Source organism: Crinia signifera, chromosome 1 (assembly GCF_055691185.1).
Source record: "Crinia signifera chromosome 1, ASM5569118v1, whole genome shotgun sequence".
Classification (NCBI taxonomy): Eukaryota; Metazoa; Chordata; class Amphibia; order Anura; family Myobatrachidae; genus Crinia; species Crinia signifera.
The window spans coordinates 29,307,896-29,327,464 of record NC_139217.1 but is presented as its reverse complement, the minus strand read 5'-3'; the positions used below and the strand labels follow the sequence as shown (position 1 = coordinate 29,327,464).

At 50.7% G+C, this 19,569-nt stretch overlaps 1 protein-coding gene across 1 annotated transcript in view; it reads left to right on the top strand.

Moving 5' to 3' along the window:
* Positions 1-2,733: 2,733 nt before the first annotated feature.
* The window catches only part of LZTS3 (leucine zipper tumor suppressor family member 3), a 99,072-nt gene continuing 82,236 nt past the window's right edge, over positions 2,734-19,569 (top strand). The window contains exon 1 of the mRNA XM_083183924.1: positions 2,734-2,925. The gene's annotated coding sequence lies outside the window, so the exon portion shown is untranslated. The remainder of the gene's footprint in view (positions 2,926-19,569) is intronic.

Here is a 19,569-nt window from a genome sequence, read left to right as displayed (position 1 = left end):
CCCTGTCCCCCCTCACTCTCGGTTACCTTAGTCCAGGTCCTCCTGGACCCCAGAAGGTAAGCCCTTCCTCTCCCTAGTAACGCAGCCGGACGTCCTTCCGGCTGCAGGGGGAGGAGGAGGCGCCGGGGACAGCCTGCTTAGCTGTCCCCGGCGTGAGGGGAGAGCGTGGCGGCAGGGAGATGACGGAGACCCCCCCTGCACACCACAGTACAGGATATCGCGGGGGTCTCCATCACTGCACCGCGATGCCAGCCGCATATGTTAGTACATATGCGCTGGCATCGCGGCGGGCAGGCAGCCAATCAGCTCCTGTCTGACAGTTTTCAAACACAGTCTGTGACATGGCAGGCAGGAGCTGATTGGCTGGCTGTTTATCACTCTCCATTTTATCACTTTTGAAGCTTAGTACATCTGGCCCATAGTGCCAAATAATCAGATCCTAACTGCCACATGGTCAATGGTGACAGTAGGGGGCTGGGTGTTCTGCACTTTATGACTCTCCACTTTATCACTTTTAAAGGCTTCGTATATCTAGCTGGCCTCTATGTGGTATAGCAGGCCATATTGCACAATTTGCCTTATATTGCAGGGATTCGGTATGAAATCCCGACGGTCGAAATCCCGACATTCAAAATACCGACAATTATTGACCGACGGTCAAAATCCAGACATGGTCAAAATACCGACATTTAAAATCCCGACAAGGTCAAAATAAGGTCGACATGGGTTTTTTCACTGTTTTTTTACCCGCATGTCGACATGAACACAGTTGGAAGTCAACCGCAGCCCCTCGCATCGCTCGCTTCGTTCGCAAAGCTTCGGGCACAGTGCCTCGCTGCGTTCGGCACACTATTTTATTCTAGTGGATGGTAGGGCATTAAATACCGCCTGTCGGCACATGTCGGGTCAAAAAACTGTCAAAAAACCCATGTCAACCTCGCGAACTGTTGACCGAAAGTCATGCTGACTTTTTCACCTGTCTACATTCTATATGTCGGTATTTTGACTTTGTCAGGATTTTGAATGGATTTTAAATGGATTTTGAACTTCTCGGGATTTTGACCTTGTCGGGATTTTAAATGTCTCTATTTTGACCATTTCTGGATTTTTACCTTGTCGGGATTTTGACCCCGGTCAATGGTTGTCGGTATTTTGACTGCATCCCTATTGCAGAATATGTGGCTACAAAGCACCGTAGATTGGGACAATGGTCAGCATCAGCTAATGTGACTGGTGGCAGCCAGCCTGATGCTACGTGGGTTTACTACAGTATATGAAGGAATTCCCATCATTTAGATCCACCACAATGACCTGAATTTCCCTCATTTTAATTCCCCATCCAACTTAAGTTTCTTTCATAAAGATTTGCGAAAATCTCTATTTGAATTATTATTTTTCTTTCCACCTCTACAGTATGTCCAATTGGTTGAAGAATGACCGGGCCCTCAGTATTGGGTCACAATTTGGGATGGCGGCCCTATTACTACAGGGCCAAAGACAGATTATGGAAAATAGATGTCCTCCTTTTTAAAACATAACCAATCCCACTGGTGATACACAGCCGGGCACCATGGATACAACATGCATCGTATCTGGGGATGGAGACATGATGTATTATTTATACAGATGGCGGAACGTTTACTATACTTGTTTTGGACCAATTTAGGGTATAATGGCATTTGGTATGATCAGTATAACGGTTATTATGTCGACATAAGAATACGGACATGGTCGAATTATGACATGTGCAGCATGTCGACAGTGACCGTGTCGATTATTGGACTTGTCCACGTGGAAGAGACGACAACATCTCATGTTTTGGACATCAGATCCGCAATCCAGTGTACTTTGGATTAGGGTCGGAGATTGGACCTGCTGCACATCTCATCTCCGACTCGGACAGCATCCCGGCAGCGCGGAATAGGATCTCATACGATATATCGTATGCAAAAGGACCGCGAGGATCCATCATATGTGATCCTGCCTCACGGGAAGCTCCCTGGTGGCTCAAGGGGCATCACATGTAACTTCTACCATCGGGGAAGTTGCATAGTAGTGTGTGTGGGGCCTAGCCGCCCGCATTCACAGACTGCCATCATTTCAAATGGAGACAGGTATTGATACTGTGAACATATCTACATTGAGGATGTCCTCGTGGTTCCTGAGGACAGTTTGAACTATGCCGACATGCAAATGTCAACACTGTGGTTACAAATGACATTTTTCTGACCGGATAGCCTATTAAATAACACACAAGGGAGGTTCCTGAAACATTAACCCCTTCCTGCCCATCTGTCATACAACAATAAAAATAATAATGAAAATAATAATAATAATAATAATAATAATAATAATAATGATAATAATAATACCCCAGAGCAGCTCCCTACATTGTGCAGCATACTAATGCAAATAAATGTAATATCTGGCATGGTATGCCCCCTCTCTGCATGCAATGCCCCTATTTGCATTCATCTGCAGAATAATATATATATATATATATATATTTTTATATATATATATATATATATATATATATATATATATATATATATATATATATATATATATATATATATATATACACAGTAATAGCGCCATTTATATTTATATATATATTCACATACACAGTAATAGCGCCAGGCTCAGCAGGAGCAGGAGGGGCTGCGGGCCAGCTGGGGGAGGGCACCGGTGGGCCAGTGATGCCACTCTGGCAGGGATGTGGGGCGGAGTGAGTGGCTGCTGCCCCCGGGGCACACTGATGATGCCAGCAGCTGGATCTGACACCCTGTAGTACCGGCGGGCCAGGATGGAGGAGGGGGCGGCCAGGTGAGCTGCAGGCAGCCGGTGCAGCCCGCGTACAGCCCGGACACAGAGCCGATGCACCGCGCGGACTGGAGCAGGGAAGATGCCCCGTACATGGAGGTGGGTGCCGGGCAGGGGGCGGCTGGGGCAGCGGGGACTGCAGTGCAGCACAAGCAGCGGCGTCTTCCCAGTAGATGATGTCATCCCAGGCTATGGGCGACACCGGGCCGGGGCCGCGGCTGCTGCTGCTGCTGCTGGTCTTACTCACTGGCTGGTATACAGTGTATGGGCAGAGTCACTGGCAGGCTGTGTGGTATACAGTATATGGGCTCAGTCACTGGCATGGCTGGTATACAGTATATGGGCTCAGTCACTGGCATGGCTGGTATACAGTATATGGGCTCAGTCACTGGCAGGGCTGTGTGGTGTATACAGTATATGGGCTCAGTCACTGGCAGGGCTGTGTGGTGTATACAGTATATGGGCTCAGTCACTGCAGGGCTGTGTTGTATATATGGGCTCAGTCACTGGCAGGGCTGTGTGGTATATATGGGCTCAGTCACTGGCAGGCTGTGTGGTATATATGGGCTCAGTCACTGGCAGGGCTGTGTGGTATATATGGGCAGAGTCACTGGCAGGGCTGTGTGGTATATATGGGCTCAGTCACTGGCAGGGCTGTGTGGTATATATGTGCTCAGTCACTGGCAGGGCTGTGGTATATATGGGCTCAGTCACTGGCAGGGCTGTGTGGTATATATGGGCTCAGTCACTGGCAGGGCTGTGTGGTATATATGGGCTCAGTCACTGGCAGGGCTGTGTTGTATATATGGGCTCAGTCACTGGCAGGGCTGTGTGGTATTATATGGGCTCAGTCACTGGCAGGCTGTGTGGTATATATGGGCTCAGTCACTGGCAGGGCTGTGTGGTCTATATGGGCTCAGTCAGTTGCAGGGCTGTGTGGTCTATATGGGCTCAGTCACTGGCAGGGCTGTGTGGTATATATGGGCTCAGTCACTGGCAGGGCTGTGTGATATATATGGGCAGAGTCACTGGCAGGGCTGTGTGGTATATATGGGCTCAGTCACTAGCAGGGCTGTGTGGTATATAGGGGCTCAGTCATTGGCAGGGCTGTGTGGTATATATGGGCAGAGTCCATGGCGGGCTGTGTGGTATATATGGGCTCAGTCACTGGCAGGGCTGTGTGGTATATATGGGCTCAGTCACTGGCAGGGCTGTGTGGTATATATGGGCTCAGTCACTGGCAGGGCTGTGTGGTATATATGGGCTCAGTCACTGGCAGGGCTGTGTGGTATATATGGGCTCAGTCACTGGCAGGCTGTGTGGTATATATGGGCTCAGTCACTGGCAGGGCTGTGTGGTCTATATGGACTCAGTCAGTTGCAGGGCTGTGTGGTCTATATGGGCTCAGTCACTGGCAGGGCTGTGTGGTATATATGGGCTCAGCCACTGGCAGGGCTATGTGGTATATATGGGCAGAGTCACTGGCAGGGCTGTGTGGTATATATGGGCTCAGTCACTGGCAGGGCTGTGTGGTATATATGGGCTCAGTCACTGGCAGGGCTGTGTGGTATATGGGCTCAGTCAGTGGCAGGACTGTGTGGTATATATGGGCTCAGTCACTGGCAGGGCTGTGTGGTATATATGGTATCAGTCACTGGCAGGGCTGTGTGGTATATATGGGCCCAGTCACTAGCAGGGCTGTGTGGTATATATGGGCTCAGTCATTGGCAGGGCTGTGTGGTATATATGGGCAGAGTCACTGGCAGGGCTGTGTGGTATATATGTGGTCAGTCACTGGCAGGGCTGTGTGGTATATATGGGCTCAGTCAGTGGCAGGGCTGTGTGGTATATATGGGCTCAGTCACTGGCAGAGCTGTGTGGTATATATGGGCTCATTCAGTGGCAGGGCTGTGTGGTGTATATGGGCTTTGTCACTGGCGGGGCTGTGTGGTATATATGGGCAGAGTCACTGGCAGGGCTGTGTGGTATATATGGGCTCAGTCACTGGCAGGGCTGTGTGGTATATATGGGCTCAGTCAGTGGCAGGGCTGTGTGGTATATATGGGCTCAGTCACTGGCAGGGCTGTGTGGTATATGGGCTCAGTCACTGGCAGGGCTGTGTGGTATATGGGCTCAGTCACTGGCAGGGCTGTGTAGTATATATGGTCTCAGTCACTGGCAGGGCTGTGTGGTATATATGGGCTCAGTCAGTGGCAGGGCTGTGTGCTATATATGGGCAGAGTCACTGGCAGGGCTGTGTGGTATATATGTGGTCAGTCACTGGCAGGGCTGTGTGGTATATATGGGCTCAGTCAGTGGCAGGGCTGTGTGGTATATATGGGCTCAGTCACTGGCAGGGCTGTGTGGTATATATGGGCTCAGTCACTGGCAGGGCTGTGTGGTATATATGTGCTCAGTCACTGGCAGGGCTGTGTGGTATATATGGGCTCAGTCACTGGCAGGGCTGTGTGGTATATATGGGCTCAGTCACTGGCAGGGCTGTGTGGTATATATTAGCTCAGTCACTGGCAGGACTGTGTGGTATATATGGGCAGAGTCACTGGCATGGCTGTGTGGTATATGGGCTCAGTCACTGGCAGGGCTGTGTGGTATATATGGGCTCAGTCACTGGCAGGGCTGTGTGGTATATATGGGCTCAGTCACTGGCAGGGCTGTGTGGTATATATGGGCAGAGTCACTGGCAGGGCTGTGTGGTATATATGGGCAGAGTCACTGGCATGGCTGTGTGGTATATATGGGCTCAGTCACTGGCAGGGCTGTGTGGTATATATGGGCTCAGTCACTGGCAGGGCTGTGTGGTATATATGGGCTCAGTCACTGGCAGGGCTGTGTGGTATATATGGGCTCAGTCACTGGCAGGGCTGTGTGGTATATATGGGCTCAGTCACTGGCAGGGCTGTGTGGTATATATGGGCTCAGTCACTGGCATGGCTGTGTGGTATATATGGGCTCAGTCACTGGCATGGCCGTGTGGTATATATGGGCTCAGTCAGTGGCAGGACTGTGTGCTATATATCGGCAGAGTCACTGGCAGGGCTGTGTGGTATATGGATATGGGCTCAGTCAGTGGCAGGGCTGTGTGGTATATACGGGCAAAGTCACTGGCAGGGCTGTGTGGTATATATGGGCTCAGTCACTGCCAGGGCTGTGTGGTATATATGGGCTCATTCACTGCCAGGGCTGTGTGGTATATATGGGCTCAGTCAGTGGCAGGGCTGTGTGTTATATATGGGCTCAGTCACTGGCAGGGCTGTGTGGTATATATGGGCTCAGTCACTGGCAGGGCTGTGTGGTATATATGGGCTCAGTCAGTGGCAGGGCTGTGTGGTATATATGGGCTCTGTTACTGGCAGGGCTGTGTGGTATATATGGGCAGAGTCACTGGCAGGGCTGTGTGGTATATATGGGCTCAGTCACTGGCAGGGCTGTGTGGTATATATGGGCTCAGTCACTGGCAGGGCTGTGTGGTATATATGGGCTCAGTCACTGGCGGGGCTGTGTGGTATATATGGGCAGAGTCACTGCCAGAGCTGTGTGGTATATATGGGCTCAGTCACTGCCAGAGCTGTGTGGTATATATGGGCTCAGTCACTGGCAGGGCTGTGTGGTATATATGGGCTCAGTCACTGGCAGGGCTGTGTGGTATATATGGGCTCAGTCACTGGCAGGGCTGTGTGGTATATATGGGCTCAGTCACTGGCAGGGCTGTGTGGTATATATGGGCTCAGTCACTGGCAGGGCTGTGTGGTATATATGGGCAGAGTCACTGGCTTGGCTGTGTGGTATATATGGGCTCAGTCAGTGGCAGGGCTGTGTGGTATATATGGGCTCAGTCACTGGCAGGGCTGTGTGGTATATATGGGCTCAGTCACTGGAAGGGCTGTGTGGTATATATGGGCTCAGTCACTGGCATGGCTGTGTGGTATATATGGGCTCAGTCACTGGCAGGGCTGTGTGGTATACAGTATGTGGTCAGTCACTGGCAGGGCTGTGTGGTATATATGGGCTCAGTCACTGGCAGGGCTGTGTGGTATACAGTATGTGGGATCAGTCACTGACAGGGCTGTGTGGTATATATGGGCTCAGTCATTGGCAGGGCTGTGTGATATATATGTGGTCAGTCACTGGCAGGGCTGTGTGGTATATATGGGCTCAGTCACTGGCAGGGCTGTGTGGTATACAGTATGTGGGCAGAGTCACTGGCAGGGCTGTGTGGTATATATATGTGGTCAGTCACTGGCAGGGCTGTGTGGTATACAGTATGTGGTCAGTTACTGGCAGTGCTGTGTGGTATATATGGGCTCAGTCACTGGCAGGGCTGTGTGGTATATATGGGCTCAGTCACTGGCAGGGCTGTGTGGTATATATGGGCACAGTCACTGGCAGGGCTGTGTGGTATATATGGGCTCAGTCACTGGCAGGGCTGTGTGGTATATATGTGCTCAGTCACGGGCTGGCTGTGTGGTATATATGGGCTCAGTCACTGGCAGGGCTGTGTGGTATATATGGGCAGAGTCACTGCCAGGGCTGTGTGGTATATATGGGCTCAGTCAGTGGCAGGGCTGTGTGGTATATATGGGCTCAGTCACTGGCAGGGCTGTGTGGTATATATATGTGGTCAGTCACTGGCAGGGCTGTGTGGTATATATGGGCTCAGTCAGTGGCAGGGCTGTGTGGTATATATGGGCTCAGTCAGTGGCAGGGCTGTGTGGTATATATGGGCTCAGTCACTGGCAGGGCTGTGTGGTATATATGGGCTCAGTCACTGGCAGGGCTGTGTGGTATATATGGGCTCAGTCACTGGCAGGGCTGTTTGGTATATATGGGCTCAGTCACTGGCAGGGCTGTGTGGTATATATGGGCTCAGTCACTGGCAGGGCTGTGTGGTATATATGGGCTCAGTCACTGGCAGGGCTGTGTGGTATACAGTATGTGGTCAGTCACTGGCAGGGCTGTGTGGTATACAGTATGTGGGATCAGTCACTGGCAGGGCTGTGTGGTATACATGGGCTCAGTCATTGGCAGGGCTGTGTGGTATATATGTGGTCAGTCACTGGCAGGGCTGTGTGGTATATATGGGCTCAGTCACTGGCAGGGCTGTGTGGTATACAGTATGTGGGCAGAGTCACTGGCAGGGCTGTGTGGTATATATATGTGGTCAGTCACTGGCAGGGCTGTGTGGTATACAGTATGTGGTCAGTTACTGGCAGTGCTGTGTGGTATATATGGGCTCAGTCACTGGCAGGGCTGTGTGGTATATATGGGCTCAGTCACTGGCAGGGCTGTGTGGTATATATGGGCACAGTCACTGGCAGGGCTGTGTGGTATATATGGGCTCAGTCACTGGCAGGGCTGTGTGGTATATATGTGCTCAGTCACGGGCTGGCTGTGTGGTATATATGGGCTCAGTCACTGCCAGGGCTGTGTGGTATATATGGGCAGAGTCACTGCCAGGGCTGTGTGGTATATATGGGCTCAGTCAGTGGCATGGCTGTGTGGTATATATGGGCAGAGTCACTGCCAGGGCTGTTTGGTATATATGTGCTCAGTCACTGGCAGGGCTGTGTGGTATATATGGGCTCAGTCACTGGCAGGGCTGTGTGGTATATATGGGCTCAGTCACTGGCAGGGCTGTGTGGTATATATATGGGCTCAGTCACTGGCAGGGCTGTGTGGTATATATGGGCTCAGTCACTGGCAGGCTGTGTGGTATATATGGGCAGAGTCACTGGCAGGGCTGTGTGGTATATATGGGCAGAGTCACTGCCAGGGCTGTGTGGTATATATGGGCTCAGTCACTGGCAGGGCTGTGTGGTATATATGGGCTCAGTCACTGGCAGGGCTGTGTGGTATATATGGGCTCAGTCACTGGCAGGGCTGTGTGGTATATATGGGCAGAGTCACTGGCAGGGCTGTGTGGTATATATGGGCTCAGTCACTGGCAGGGCTGTTTGGTATATATGGGCTCAGTCACTGGCAGGGCTGTGTGGTACAGTATATATGGGCTCAGTCACTGGCAGGGCTGTGTGGTATATATGGGCTCAGTCACTGGCAGGCTGTGTGGTATATATGGGCAGAGTCACTGGCAGGGCTGTGTGGTATATATGGGCAGAGTCACTGCCAGGGCTGTGTGGTATATATGGGCTCAGTTACTGGCAGGGCTGTGTAGTATATATGGGCTCAGTCACTGGCAGGGCTGTGTGGTATACAGTATGTGGGCAGAGTCACTGGCAGGGCTGTGTGGTATATATATGTGGTCAGTCACTGGCAGGGCTGTGTGGTATACAGTATGTGGCCAGTTACTGGCAGTGCTGTGTGGTATATATGGGCTCAGTCACTGGCAGGGCTGTGTGGTATATATGGGCTCAGTCACTGGCAGGGCTGTGTGGTATATATGGGCACAGTCACTGGCAGGGCTGTGTGGTATATATGGGCTCAGTCACTGGCAGGGCTGTGTGGTATATATGTGCTCAGTCACTGGCTGGCTGTGTGGTATATATGGGCTCAGTCACTGGCAGGGCTGTGTGGTATATATGGGCAGAGTCACTGCCAGGGCTGTGTGGTATATTTGGGCTCAGTCAGTGGCAGGGCTGTGTGGTATATATGGGCTCAGTCACTGGCAGGGCTGTGTGGTATAAATATGTGGTCAGTCACTGGCAGGGCTGTGTGGTATATATATATGTGGTCAGACACTGGCAGGGCTGTGTGGTATATATGGGCTCAGTCACTGGCAGGGCTGTGTGGTATATATGGGCTCAGTCACTGGCAGGGCTGTGTGGTATATATGGGCTCAGTCACTGGCAGGGCTGTGTGGCATATATGGGCTCAGTCACTGGCAGGGCTGTGTGGTATATATGGGCTCAGTCACTGGCAGGGCTGTTTGGTATATATGGGCTTAGTCATTTTCAGGGCTGTGTGGTATATATGTGGTCAGTCACTGGCAGGGCTGTGTGGTATATATGTGGTCAGTCACTGGCAGGGCTGTGTGGTATATATGGGCTCAGTCACTGGCAGGGCTGTGTGGTATACAGTATGTGGGCAGAGTCACTGGCAGGGCTGTGTGGTATATATATGTGGTCAGTCACTGGCAGGGCTGTGTGGTATACAGTATGTGGTCAGTTACTGGCAGTGCTGTGTGGTATATATGGGCTCAGTCACTGGCAGGGCTGTGTGGTATATATGGGCTCAGTCACTGGCAGGGCTGTGTGGTATATATGGGCACAGTCACTGGCAGGGCTGTGTGGTATATATGGGCTCAGTCACTGGCAGGGCTGTGTGGTATATATGTGCTCAGTCACTGGCTGGCTGTGTGGTATATATGGGCTCAGTCACTGGCAGGGCTGTGTGGTATATATGGGCTCAGTCACTGGCAGGGCTGTGTGGTATATATGGGCACAGTCACTGGCAGGGCTGTGTGGTATATATGGGCTCAGTCACTGGCAGGGCTGTGTGGTATATATGTGCTCAGTCACTGGCTGGCTGTGTGGTATATATGGGCAGAGTCACTGGCAGGGCTGTGTGGTATATATGGGCTCATTCAGTGGCAGGACTGTGTGGTATATATGGGCTCAGTCACTGGCAGGGCTGTGTGGTATACATATGTGGTCAGTCAGTGGCAGGACTGTGTGGTATATATGGGCTCAGTCACTGGCAGGGCTGTGTGGTATATATGGGCTCAGTCACTGGCAGGGTTGTGTGGTATATATATGTGGTCAGTCACTGGCAGGGCTGTGTGGTATATATGGGATCAGTCACTGGCAGGGCTGTGTGGTATATATGGGCTCAGTCACTGGCAGGGCTGTTTGGTATATATGGGCTCAGTCACTGGCAGGGCTGTGTGGTATATATGGGCAGAGTCACTGGCAGGGCTGTGTGGTATATATGGGCTCAGTCACTGGCAGGCTGTGTGGTATATATGGGCAGAGTCACTGGCAGGGCTGTGTGGTATATATTGCCAGAGTCACTGCCAGTGCTGTGTGGTATATATGGGCTCAGTCACTGGCAGGGCTGTGTGGTATATATGGGCTCAGTCACTGGCAGGGCTGTGTGGTATATATGGGCTCAGTCACTGGCAGGGCTGTGTGGTATATATGGGCAGAGTCACTTGCAGGGCTGTGTGGTATATATGGGCTCAGTCACTGGCAGGGCTGTGTGGTATATATGGGCTCAGTCACTGGCAGGGCTGTTTGGTATATATGGGCTCAGTCACTGGCAGGGCTGTGTGGTATATATGGGCTCAGTCACTGGCAGGGCTGTGTGGTATATATGGGCTCAGTCACTGGCAGGGCTGTGTGGTATATATGGGCAGAGTCACTGCCAGGGCTGTGTGGTATATATGGGCTCAGTCACTGGCATGGCTGTGTGGTATATATGGGCTCAGTCACTGGCAGGGCTGTGTGGTATATATGTGCTCAGTCACTGGCAGGGCTGTGTGGTATATATGGGCTCAGTCACTGGCAGGGCTGTGTGGTATACAGTATGTGGGCAGAGTCACTGGCAGGGCTGTGTGGTATATATATGTGGTCAGTCACTGGCAGGGCTGTGTGGTATACAGTATGTGGTCAGTTACTGACAGTGCTGTGTGGTATATATGGGCTCAGTCACTGGCAGGGCTGTGTGGTATATATGGGCTCAGTCACTGGCAGAGCTGTGTGGTATATATGGGCACAGTCACTGGCAGGGCTGTGTGGTATATATGGGCTCAGTCACTGGCAGGGCTGTATGGTATATATGGGCTCAGTCACTGGCAGGGCTGTGTGGTATATATGGGCTCAGTCACTGGCAGGGCTGTATGGTATATATGGGCTCAGTCACTGACAGGGCTGTGTGGTATATATGTGGTCAGTCACTGGCAGGGCTGTGTGATATATATGGGCTCAGTCACTGGCATGGCTGTGTGGTATATATGGGCTCAGTCACTGGCAGGGCTGTGTGGTATATATGGGCTCAGTCACTGGCAGGGCTGTGTGGTATATATATGTGGTCAGTCACTGGCAGGGCTGTGTGGTATACAGTATGTGGTCAGTTACTGGCAGTGCTGTGTGGTATATATGGGCTCAGTCACTGGCAGGTCTGTGTGGTATATATGGGCTCAGTCACTGGCAGGGCTGTGTGGTATATATGGGCACAGTCACTGGCAGGGCTGTGTGGTATATATGGGCTCAGTCACTGGCAGGGCTGTGTGGTATATATGTGCTCAGTCACTGGCTGGCTGTGTGGTATATATGGGCTCAGTCACTGGCAGGGCTGTGTGGTATATATGGGCAGAGTCACTGCCAGGGCTGTGTGGTATATATGGGCTCAGTCAGTGGCAGGACTGTGTGGTATATATGGGCTCAGTCACTGGCAGGGCTGTGTGGTATATATATGTGGTCAGTCAGTGGCAGGACTGTGTGGTATATATGGGCTCAGTCACTGGCAGGGCTGTGTGGTATATATATGTGGTCAGTCACTGGCAGGGCTGTGTGGTATATATGGGCTCAGTCACTGGCAGGGCTGTGTGGTATATATGGTATCAGTCACTGGCAGGGCTGTGTGGTATATATGGGCTCAGTCACTGGCAGGGCTGTGTGGTATACAGTATGTGGGCAGAGTCACTGGCAGGGCTGTGTGGTATATATATGTGGTCAGTCACTGGCAGGGCTGTGTGGTATACAGTATGTGGTCAGTTACTGACAGTGCTGTGTGGTATATATGGGCTCAGTCACTGGCAGGGCTGTGTGGTATATATGGGCTCAGTCACTGGCAGAGCTGTGTGGTATATATGGGCTCAGTCACTGGCAGGGCTGTGTGGTATAAATGGGCTCAGTCACTGGCAGGGCTTTGTGGTATATATGGGCTCAGTCACTGGCAGGGCTGTATAGTATATATGGGCTCAGTCACTGACAGGGCTGTGGGGTATATATGTGGTCAGTCACTGGCAGGGCTGTGTGATATATATGGGCTCAGTCACTGGCATGGCTGTGTGGTATATATGGGCTCAGTCACTGGCAGGGCTGTGTGGTATATATGGGCTCAGTCACAGGATGCGGTCATTCGTCAGACTGCATTTAGGTCTACAGTCATTAGGTCGACCCCACTAGGTCGACTGGCAGGAAGGTCGACCTGACTTAAGGTCGACATGGGCCAAGGTCGACATGACTTAAGGTCGAATTTGCATAAAGGTCGACATGAGGAAGGTCGACTGGTCATAAGGTCGACATGGGTTTTTCACTGTTTTTTGAGCCGACATGTGCCGACAGGCGGTATTTCATGCCCTACCATCCACTCGGGCGTGGTGGGAGAATAAAATAGTGTGCCGAGCGCAGCGAGGCACCGTGCCCGAAGCATCGCGAGCGAAGCGAGCGATGCGAGGGTCCGACTCTCATTGCCAACTGTGTCCATGTCGACTGTGTCGACATTCGGATCAAAAAACAGTGAAAAACCCACGTCGACCTTATGACCAGTCGACCTTCCTCATGTCGACCTTTATGCAAATTCGACCTTAAGTCATGTCGACCTTGGCCCATGTCGACCTTAAGTCAGGTCGACCTTCCTGCCAGTCGACCTAGTGGGGTCGACCTAATGACTGTAGACCTAAATGCAGTCTGACGAATGATCCCATTCCCTCAGTCACTGGCAGGGCTGTGTGGTATATATGGGCTCAGTTATTGGCAGGACTGTGTGGTATACAGTATATGGGCTCAGTCACTGGCAGGGCTGTGTGGTATATATGTGGTCAGTCACTGGCAGGGCTGTGTGGTATATATGGGCTCAGTCACTGGCAGGGCTGTGTGGTATATGGGCTCCGTCACTGGCAGGGCTGTGTGGTTAATATGGGCTCAGTCAGTGGCAGGGCTGTGTGGTATATATGTGCTCAGTTACTGGCAGGAGTGTGTGGTATATATGGGCTCAGTTACTGGCAGGGCTGTGTGGTATACAGTATGTGGGCAGAGTCACTGGCAGGGATGTGTGGTATATATGGGCTCAGTCACTGGCAGGGCTGTGTGGTATATATGTGCTCAGTTACTGGCAGGACTGTGTGGTATACAGTATGTGGGCAGAGACACTGGCAGGGCTGTGTGGTATATATGGGCTCAGTTACTGGCAGGGCTGTGTGGTATACAGTATGTGGGCAGAGTCACTGGCAGGGATGTGTGGTATATATGGGCTCAGTCACTGGCAGGGCTGTGTGATATATATGGGCTCAGTCACTGGCAGGGCTGTGTGGTATATATGGTATCAGTCACTGGCAGGACTGTGTGGTATATATGGTATCAGTCACTGGCAGGACTGTGTGGTATATATGGGCTCAGTCACTGGCAGGGCTGTGTGGTATATATGGGCTCAGTCACTGTTAGTATAATGTTAGTTTCAGCTGCATTATGGGATGGTAACCTATGAGGGTTATAGATTTCTGTTGGGCCATCGAATACCATTGAGAAAGGAAGGAAGTAACAGCCCTGGGTAGTCATATTCCTTAGATGATCCATTTAGCCAAAACATATTTAATCCCACGAATGTACGCTCCGAAACACTCACTTTGGTATGCAATTCTGCGTGTTTCCACATGTTCTCTGCCCCTTTGTAGGTTCATGAATTAGGATTGTCCTACTCCCTCAGAATAGCCTAAAGACAAATGCTGCTAAATTCTCCCAGAGTCCCAGACGAGCCCCCCGGATCCTACCTATGTAACCAGTCTTGAATCACATCATTAAATCACTTCCCTGTAGTTTTAGCATTGTGCAGTGGGAAGTTGTGTCATATTAATGCGAAACGCGTCACTCCCCCATCCTCTTAAATGGTCAACTTGGACCTACTGTCCAGGTATCACCCTACAAGTATGCTATAATATGTCCAATTTATTACCTCTATGTGAGTTCTAGGAGAGAGATAAAGTTACCAACCAACCAGCTCCTGTCATTATTAAAACACAGCACAACATTTCGGCAGAAAGCGGTAATCTGTAAAGTAAGTATAGACTTACTTTTCATTCCGAAGGGTTGAAAAATCATTCGATGATGAGTGACCATCGAACCAGCGAGCCTGGCGGCCAGGTCTGAATCAGTGCAAAGTGAATGAACAAAGTCATGGATTATGCAGGATTATAGTCAGGTGTAGGGTTAACCAGTCATAACCAACAGGTGACAGTGATCATCATTTCATATGTAGGTTGAAACACAATCATAAACTGAAACAGAAACAGCTGTGTAGGAGGCTTAAAACTGGGTGAGGAACAGCGAACTGCTGCTACAGAGCTGTGGAAGGCCCTCACATCACATGTAATATTGACAGAGTCGCAGTATTACCTTGTCACATGCTGGCAGTGTGGCAGAGGAGGGTTACAGGTAGGATATGCCAGGGGAGTTTAGGGATACATACAGTACTAGGCATGTATACTGTATATATATATATATATATATATATATATATATATATATTACTATCATGGTGTGGCAGACTGACTCATAGCTCAGCAAGTCTCCCGGGTGCTAGTGTTGGTGGGATGACAGCGTGACCTGAATTTGTCGCTGAGAATTACTCTTCTGGCATAGATTCGTTGGGCTGCACGTACTGTATCACAGGACGCTCCAGCTGCAGGTAACCAGGAGTCAGGTCTGGCTCTATAAATAATAGTCTGTTGTGGGGGTGGTGGGGGGGATGTAGTGGAATGGAAATGATTCTATACGGCCAAAATGAAACGGATTGCATGTTTCCACGTTACTATTGTGCCTGTTAAGTTCCCAAGGGGTCCCAATGACCTGTTTCAGCGCTTTCTCTGACATTGTGTAATGTTTCGCTATAATAAGTACCGGAGAATATTAAATGACTCCATATTGTTAACCCTTCCAGTCCTGCCGGCCTTCGCCTGCCAGGCAAACATTGCCGTTATGTGAATTTGCTAGATTTTTGTGTGGTTTATGTTGAGTTTTGACTGTTGACCTACACATTGTTGGCATACCGTACCATCTTTATAGCATTAATAACAGAATGATTGCCCGCCACCCGATCACATTTTTTTTTTTTTCCCTTTGCAAATAAAAACTTTTAAGTCCACCGGAGATTGTCCGAAAAGGGGAGAGTAATTACTTTGTATCCTTGATTTGTTTCTTCAGGCTGCTACTTATTGGTAATGCTGCAGATTTAATGTAATGCAACTACTATGGCAACCACAGGCGCATGGCACATGATCTAGTGAACAGAGATGATGTGAAATGATGAAATTCTTAGATTTGTGACAACACTATGAGCAATACTTAAACTGATTAATCAGGCTGCAATCACAGATGAACATCGTGACCAATGGTCGTTATCTTCGTTTGGAACTGCAATCGAATTGCAGTTTTTAGCAATTGTAAAAGCGGGCAGCAGGAGGTATGCGTCCTCTCCTGCATTTGCATTGCCGATGGGGACAGCACTGACACTGGGCTGGAATTTGGGGAAGTACAGTATATTTAGGGCCTGATTTGGAAATAACCCCCCACCCAATTTTTAACGGGCATAATTATGACCTGAAAGCACGGCTGTGAATTCACAGGCCGGTCGAAAATTGATGCGCACCACCAGTAGTACACATGCACGAGGCTGTCATGCAATAAAAGCCTGCTACTGCTACACAAGGTGATTCACAGGAAGACGGTGTTTGGGGGAGGTAGCTGGCCGTTTTCTGGGAGTGTCAGGGAACGTGCAGGTGTGTGAGGGGAAGTCATGTGACATAAGCTCCGGCCCCGATCAGCCTGATTCTATCACAGCGGCTGAGTAAGTCCTGGGCTATGCACACACTGTGCACACTGGGGAGTCATTACATGGTGAGCGGCTGTTATCTGGGAGTGTCAGGGAATACGCAGGTGTGGCCAGGTGTGTGAGGGGAAGTCATGTGACATCAGCTCCGCCCCCGATCAGCCTGATTCTATCACAGCCGCTGAGTAAGTCCTGGGCTACGCACACACTGCACACACTGGGGAATCATTACATAGTGAGCGGCTGTTATCTGGGAGTGTCAGGTAATACGCAGGTGTGGCCAGGTGTGTGAGGGGAAGTCATGTGACATAAGCTCCGGCCCCGATCAGCCTGATTCTATCACAGCCGCTGAGTAAGTCCTGGGCTATGCACACACTGCACACACTGGGGAATCATTACATGGTGAGCAGCTGTTATCTGGGAGTGTCAGGTAATACGCAGGTGTGGCCAGGTGTGTGAAGGGAAGTCATGTGACATCAGCTCCGCCCCCGATCAGCCTGATTCTATCACAGCCGCTGAGTAAGTCCTGGGCTATGCACACACTGCACACACTGGGGAATCATTACATGGTTAGCAGCTGTTATCTGGGAGTGTCAGGTAATACGCAGGTGTGGCCAGGTGTGTGAAGGGAAGTCATGTGACATCAGCTCCGCCCCCGATCAGCCTGATTCTATCACAGCCGCTGAGTAAGTCCCGGGCTACGCACACACTGCACACACTGGGGAATTATTACATGGTGAGCGGCTGTTATCTGGGAGTGTCAGGTAATACGCAAGTGTGGCCAGGTGTGTGAGAGGAGGTCATGTGATGTCAGCTCCGCCCCCGATCAGCCTGAATCTATCACAGCCACTGAGTAAGTCCTGGGCTACACACACACTGCACACACTGGGGAATCATTACATGGTGAGCGGCTGTTATCTGGAAGTGTCAGGTAATAGGCAGGCGTGGCCAGGTGTGTGAAGGGAAGTCATGTGACATCAGCTCCGCCCCCGATCAGCCTGATTCTATCACAGCCGCTGAGTAAGTCCCGGGCTATGCACACACTGCACACACTGGGGAATTATTACATGGTGAGCGGCTGTTATCTGGGAGTGTCAGGTAATACGCAAGTGTGGCCAGGTGTGTGAGAGGAGGTCATGTGATGTCAGCTCCGCCCCCGATCAGCCTGAATCTATCACAGCCACTGAGTAAGTCCTGGGCTACACACACACTGCACACACTGGGGAATCATTACATGGTGAGCGGCTGTTATCTGGGAGTGTCAGGTAATAGGCAGGCGTGGCCAGGTGTGTGAGAGGAGGTCATGTGATGTCAGCTCCTTCCCCGATGAGCCTGATTCTATCACAGCCGCTGAGTAAGTCCTGGGCTACACACAGACTGCACACACTGGAGAATACATGGTGAGCGGCTGTTATCTGGGAGTGTCAGGGAATAAGCAGGCGTGGCCAGGTGTGTGAGGGGAAGTCATGTGACATCAGCTCCGCCCCTGATCAGCCTGATTCTATCGCAGCCGCTGAGTAAGTCCTGGGCTACACACAGACTGCACACACTGGAGAATCATTACATGGTGAGCGGCTGTTATCTGGGAGTGTCAGGGAATACTCAGGCGTGGCCAGATGTGTGAGGGGAAGTCATGTGACGTCAACTCCGCCCCCGATCAGCCTGATTCTATCGCAGCCACTGAGTAAGTCCTGGGCTACACACAGACTGCACACACTGGGGAATCATTACATGGTGAGCGGCTGTGAAAGGATTTGCAGCTTATCGCAGGCTTGCACCGGGCAGGATTTCTCTCTGGCGGGGTGGCGTATACCTGATCGCAGGGCTCCGAAAATTAGCAGCCCTACGATCAGGTCTGGATTAGGCCGAAAGTACCAACCAGTCATTTCTTTTCAGAACACTGCCTGTAACATGGCAGTTAGGAGCTGATTGGCTGGTACTTTATCTTTCTCTACTTTTTCCAAGGCTTAGGGCCCGATTCACACCTGGTCATACAGGGCCGAATTGGGCTGCAAAGAGGTCTGCATCCGCCCACTGCCCTACGAAATCCCACCTTGTGATTAGGTTTCCAAGGCTTGCGACTTACAAATTAATTTTCCTCTTGTCCCTGGTGTTTGCAGCCACTTCCGGCCGCCCGTTGACGTCTCTTGCCCTACCCCAGCAGGCAAAAACATACCTGTGGCTTTTTCTGGACCATTTTTGCGGGCACGCCCATGAAAACGGCCAGGATCCACCCCCACACGCCCACTCCCTGTTAATCATGCTGCAATCGGCTTGCAAATAGAAATATTTGCTAAAACCGATTGCAGTGGGTGCAACTATCCGCCGCCACTGTATAGAAGCACTGTGCATGGTCCCCTACAACCACTGCATGTACAGACACAAGTGCGTCTTCCCCACCTGTACTCACCTGTATGCTCCTGGCGGGATCTGGTACATACTGTACATTCTATACAGCGCTGGGTACCTATCACACGTACCCTTCGCGTTAACCATGTATCATCCTGAAACACTGTTCCGCCTCACTCATAAACCAGCGGACCTGGCCAGCTCCATCACATACCTCTGCCATCTATAGGACCGGCCAATCAGAGCAGTGCTTATCTGAGGCGTAGGACAAAAACACTATGAAGCGGTTACTGTGGGCGGGAGGACAGATTTGTGTACTGGCACGGTACTTGTTTTCTTATTTCAGTAAGGCGACAACAGAAGAAAGCAACGGGAGCCGACCGTTATCATCGGTGTAAAGCATTTGTTTTTATATTTTGAGTCTTTTTAAAATTTCAATTTTTTATTTTTTTTTGCCATTTAAACATTTCTGTTTATAATTGGACAGTAAAGCTCGGGCTCCAGTCCCACTGTGCGTGTGCAGTCCAGCAATTATCGCCGGCGCTATATATATACTGTACATAGGATGACTCATACTGGGGTGGATTAGGTACAAGCCCAATCAGGTATAATGGTTTCCATAGCAACCGCACAGATAGCGACATTCAAACTCCA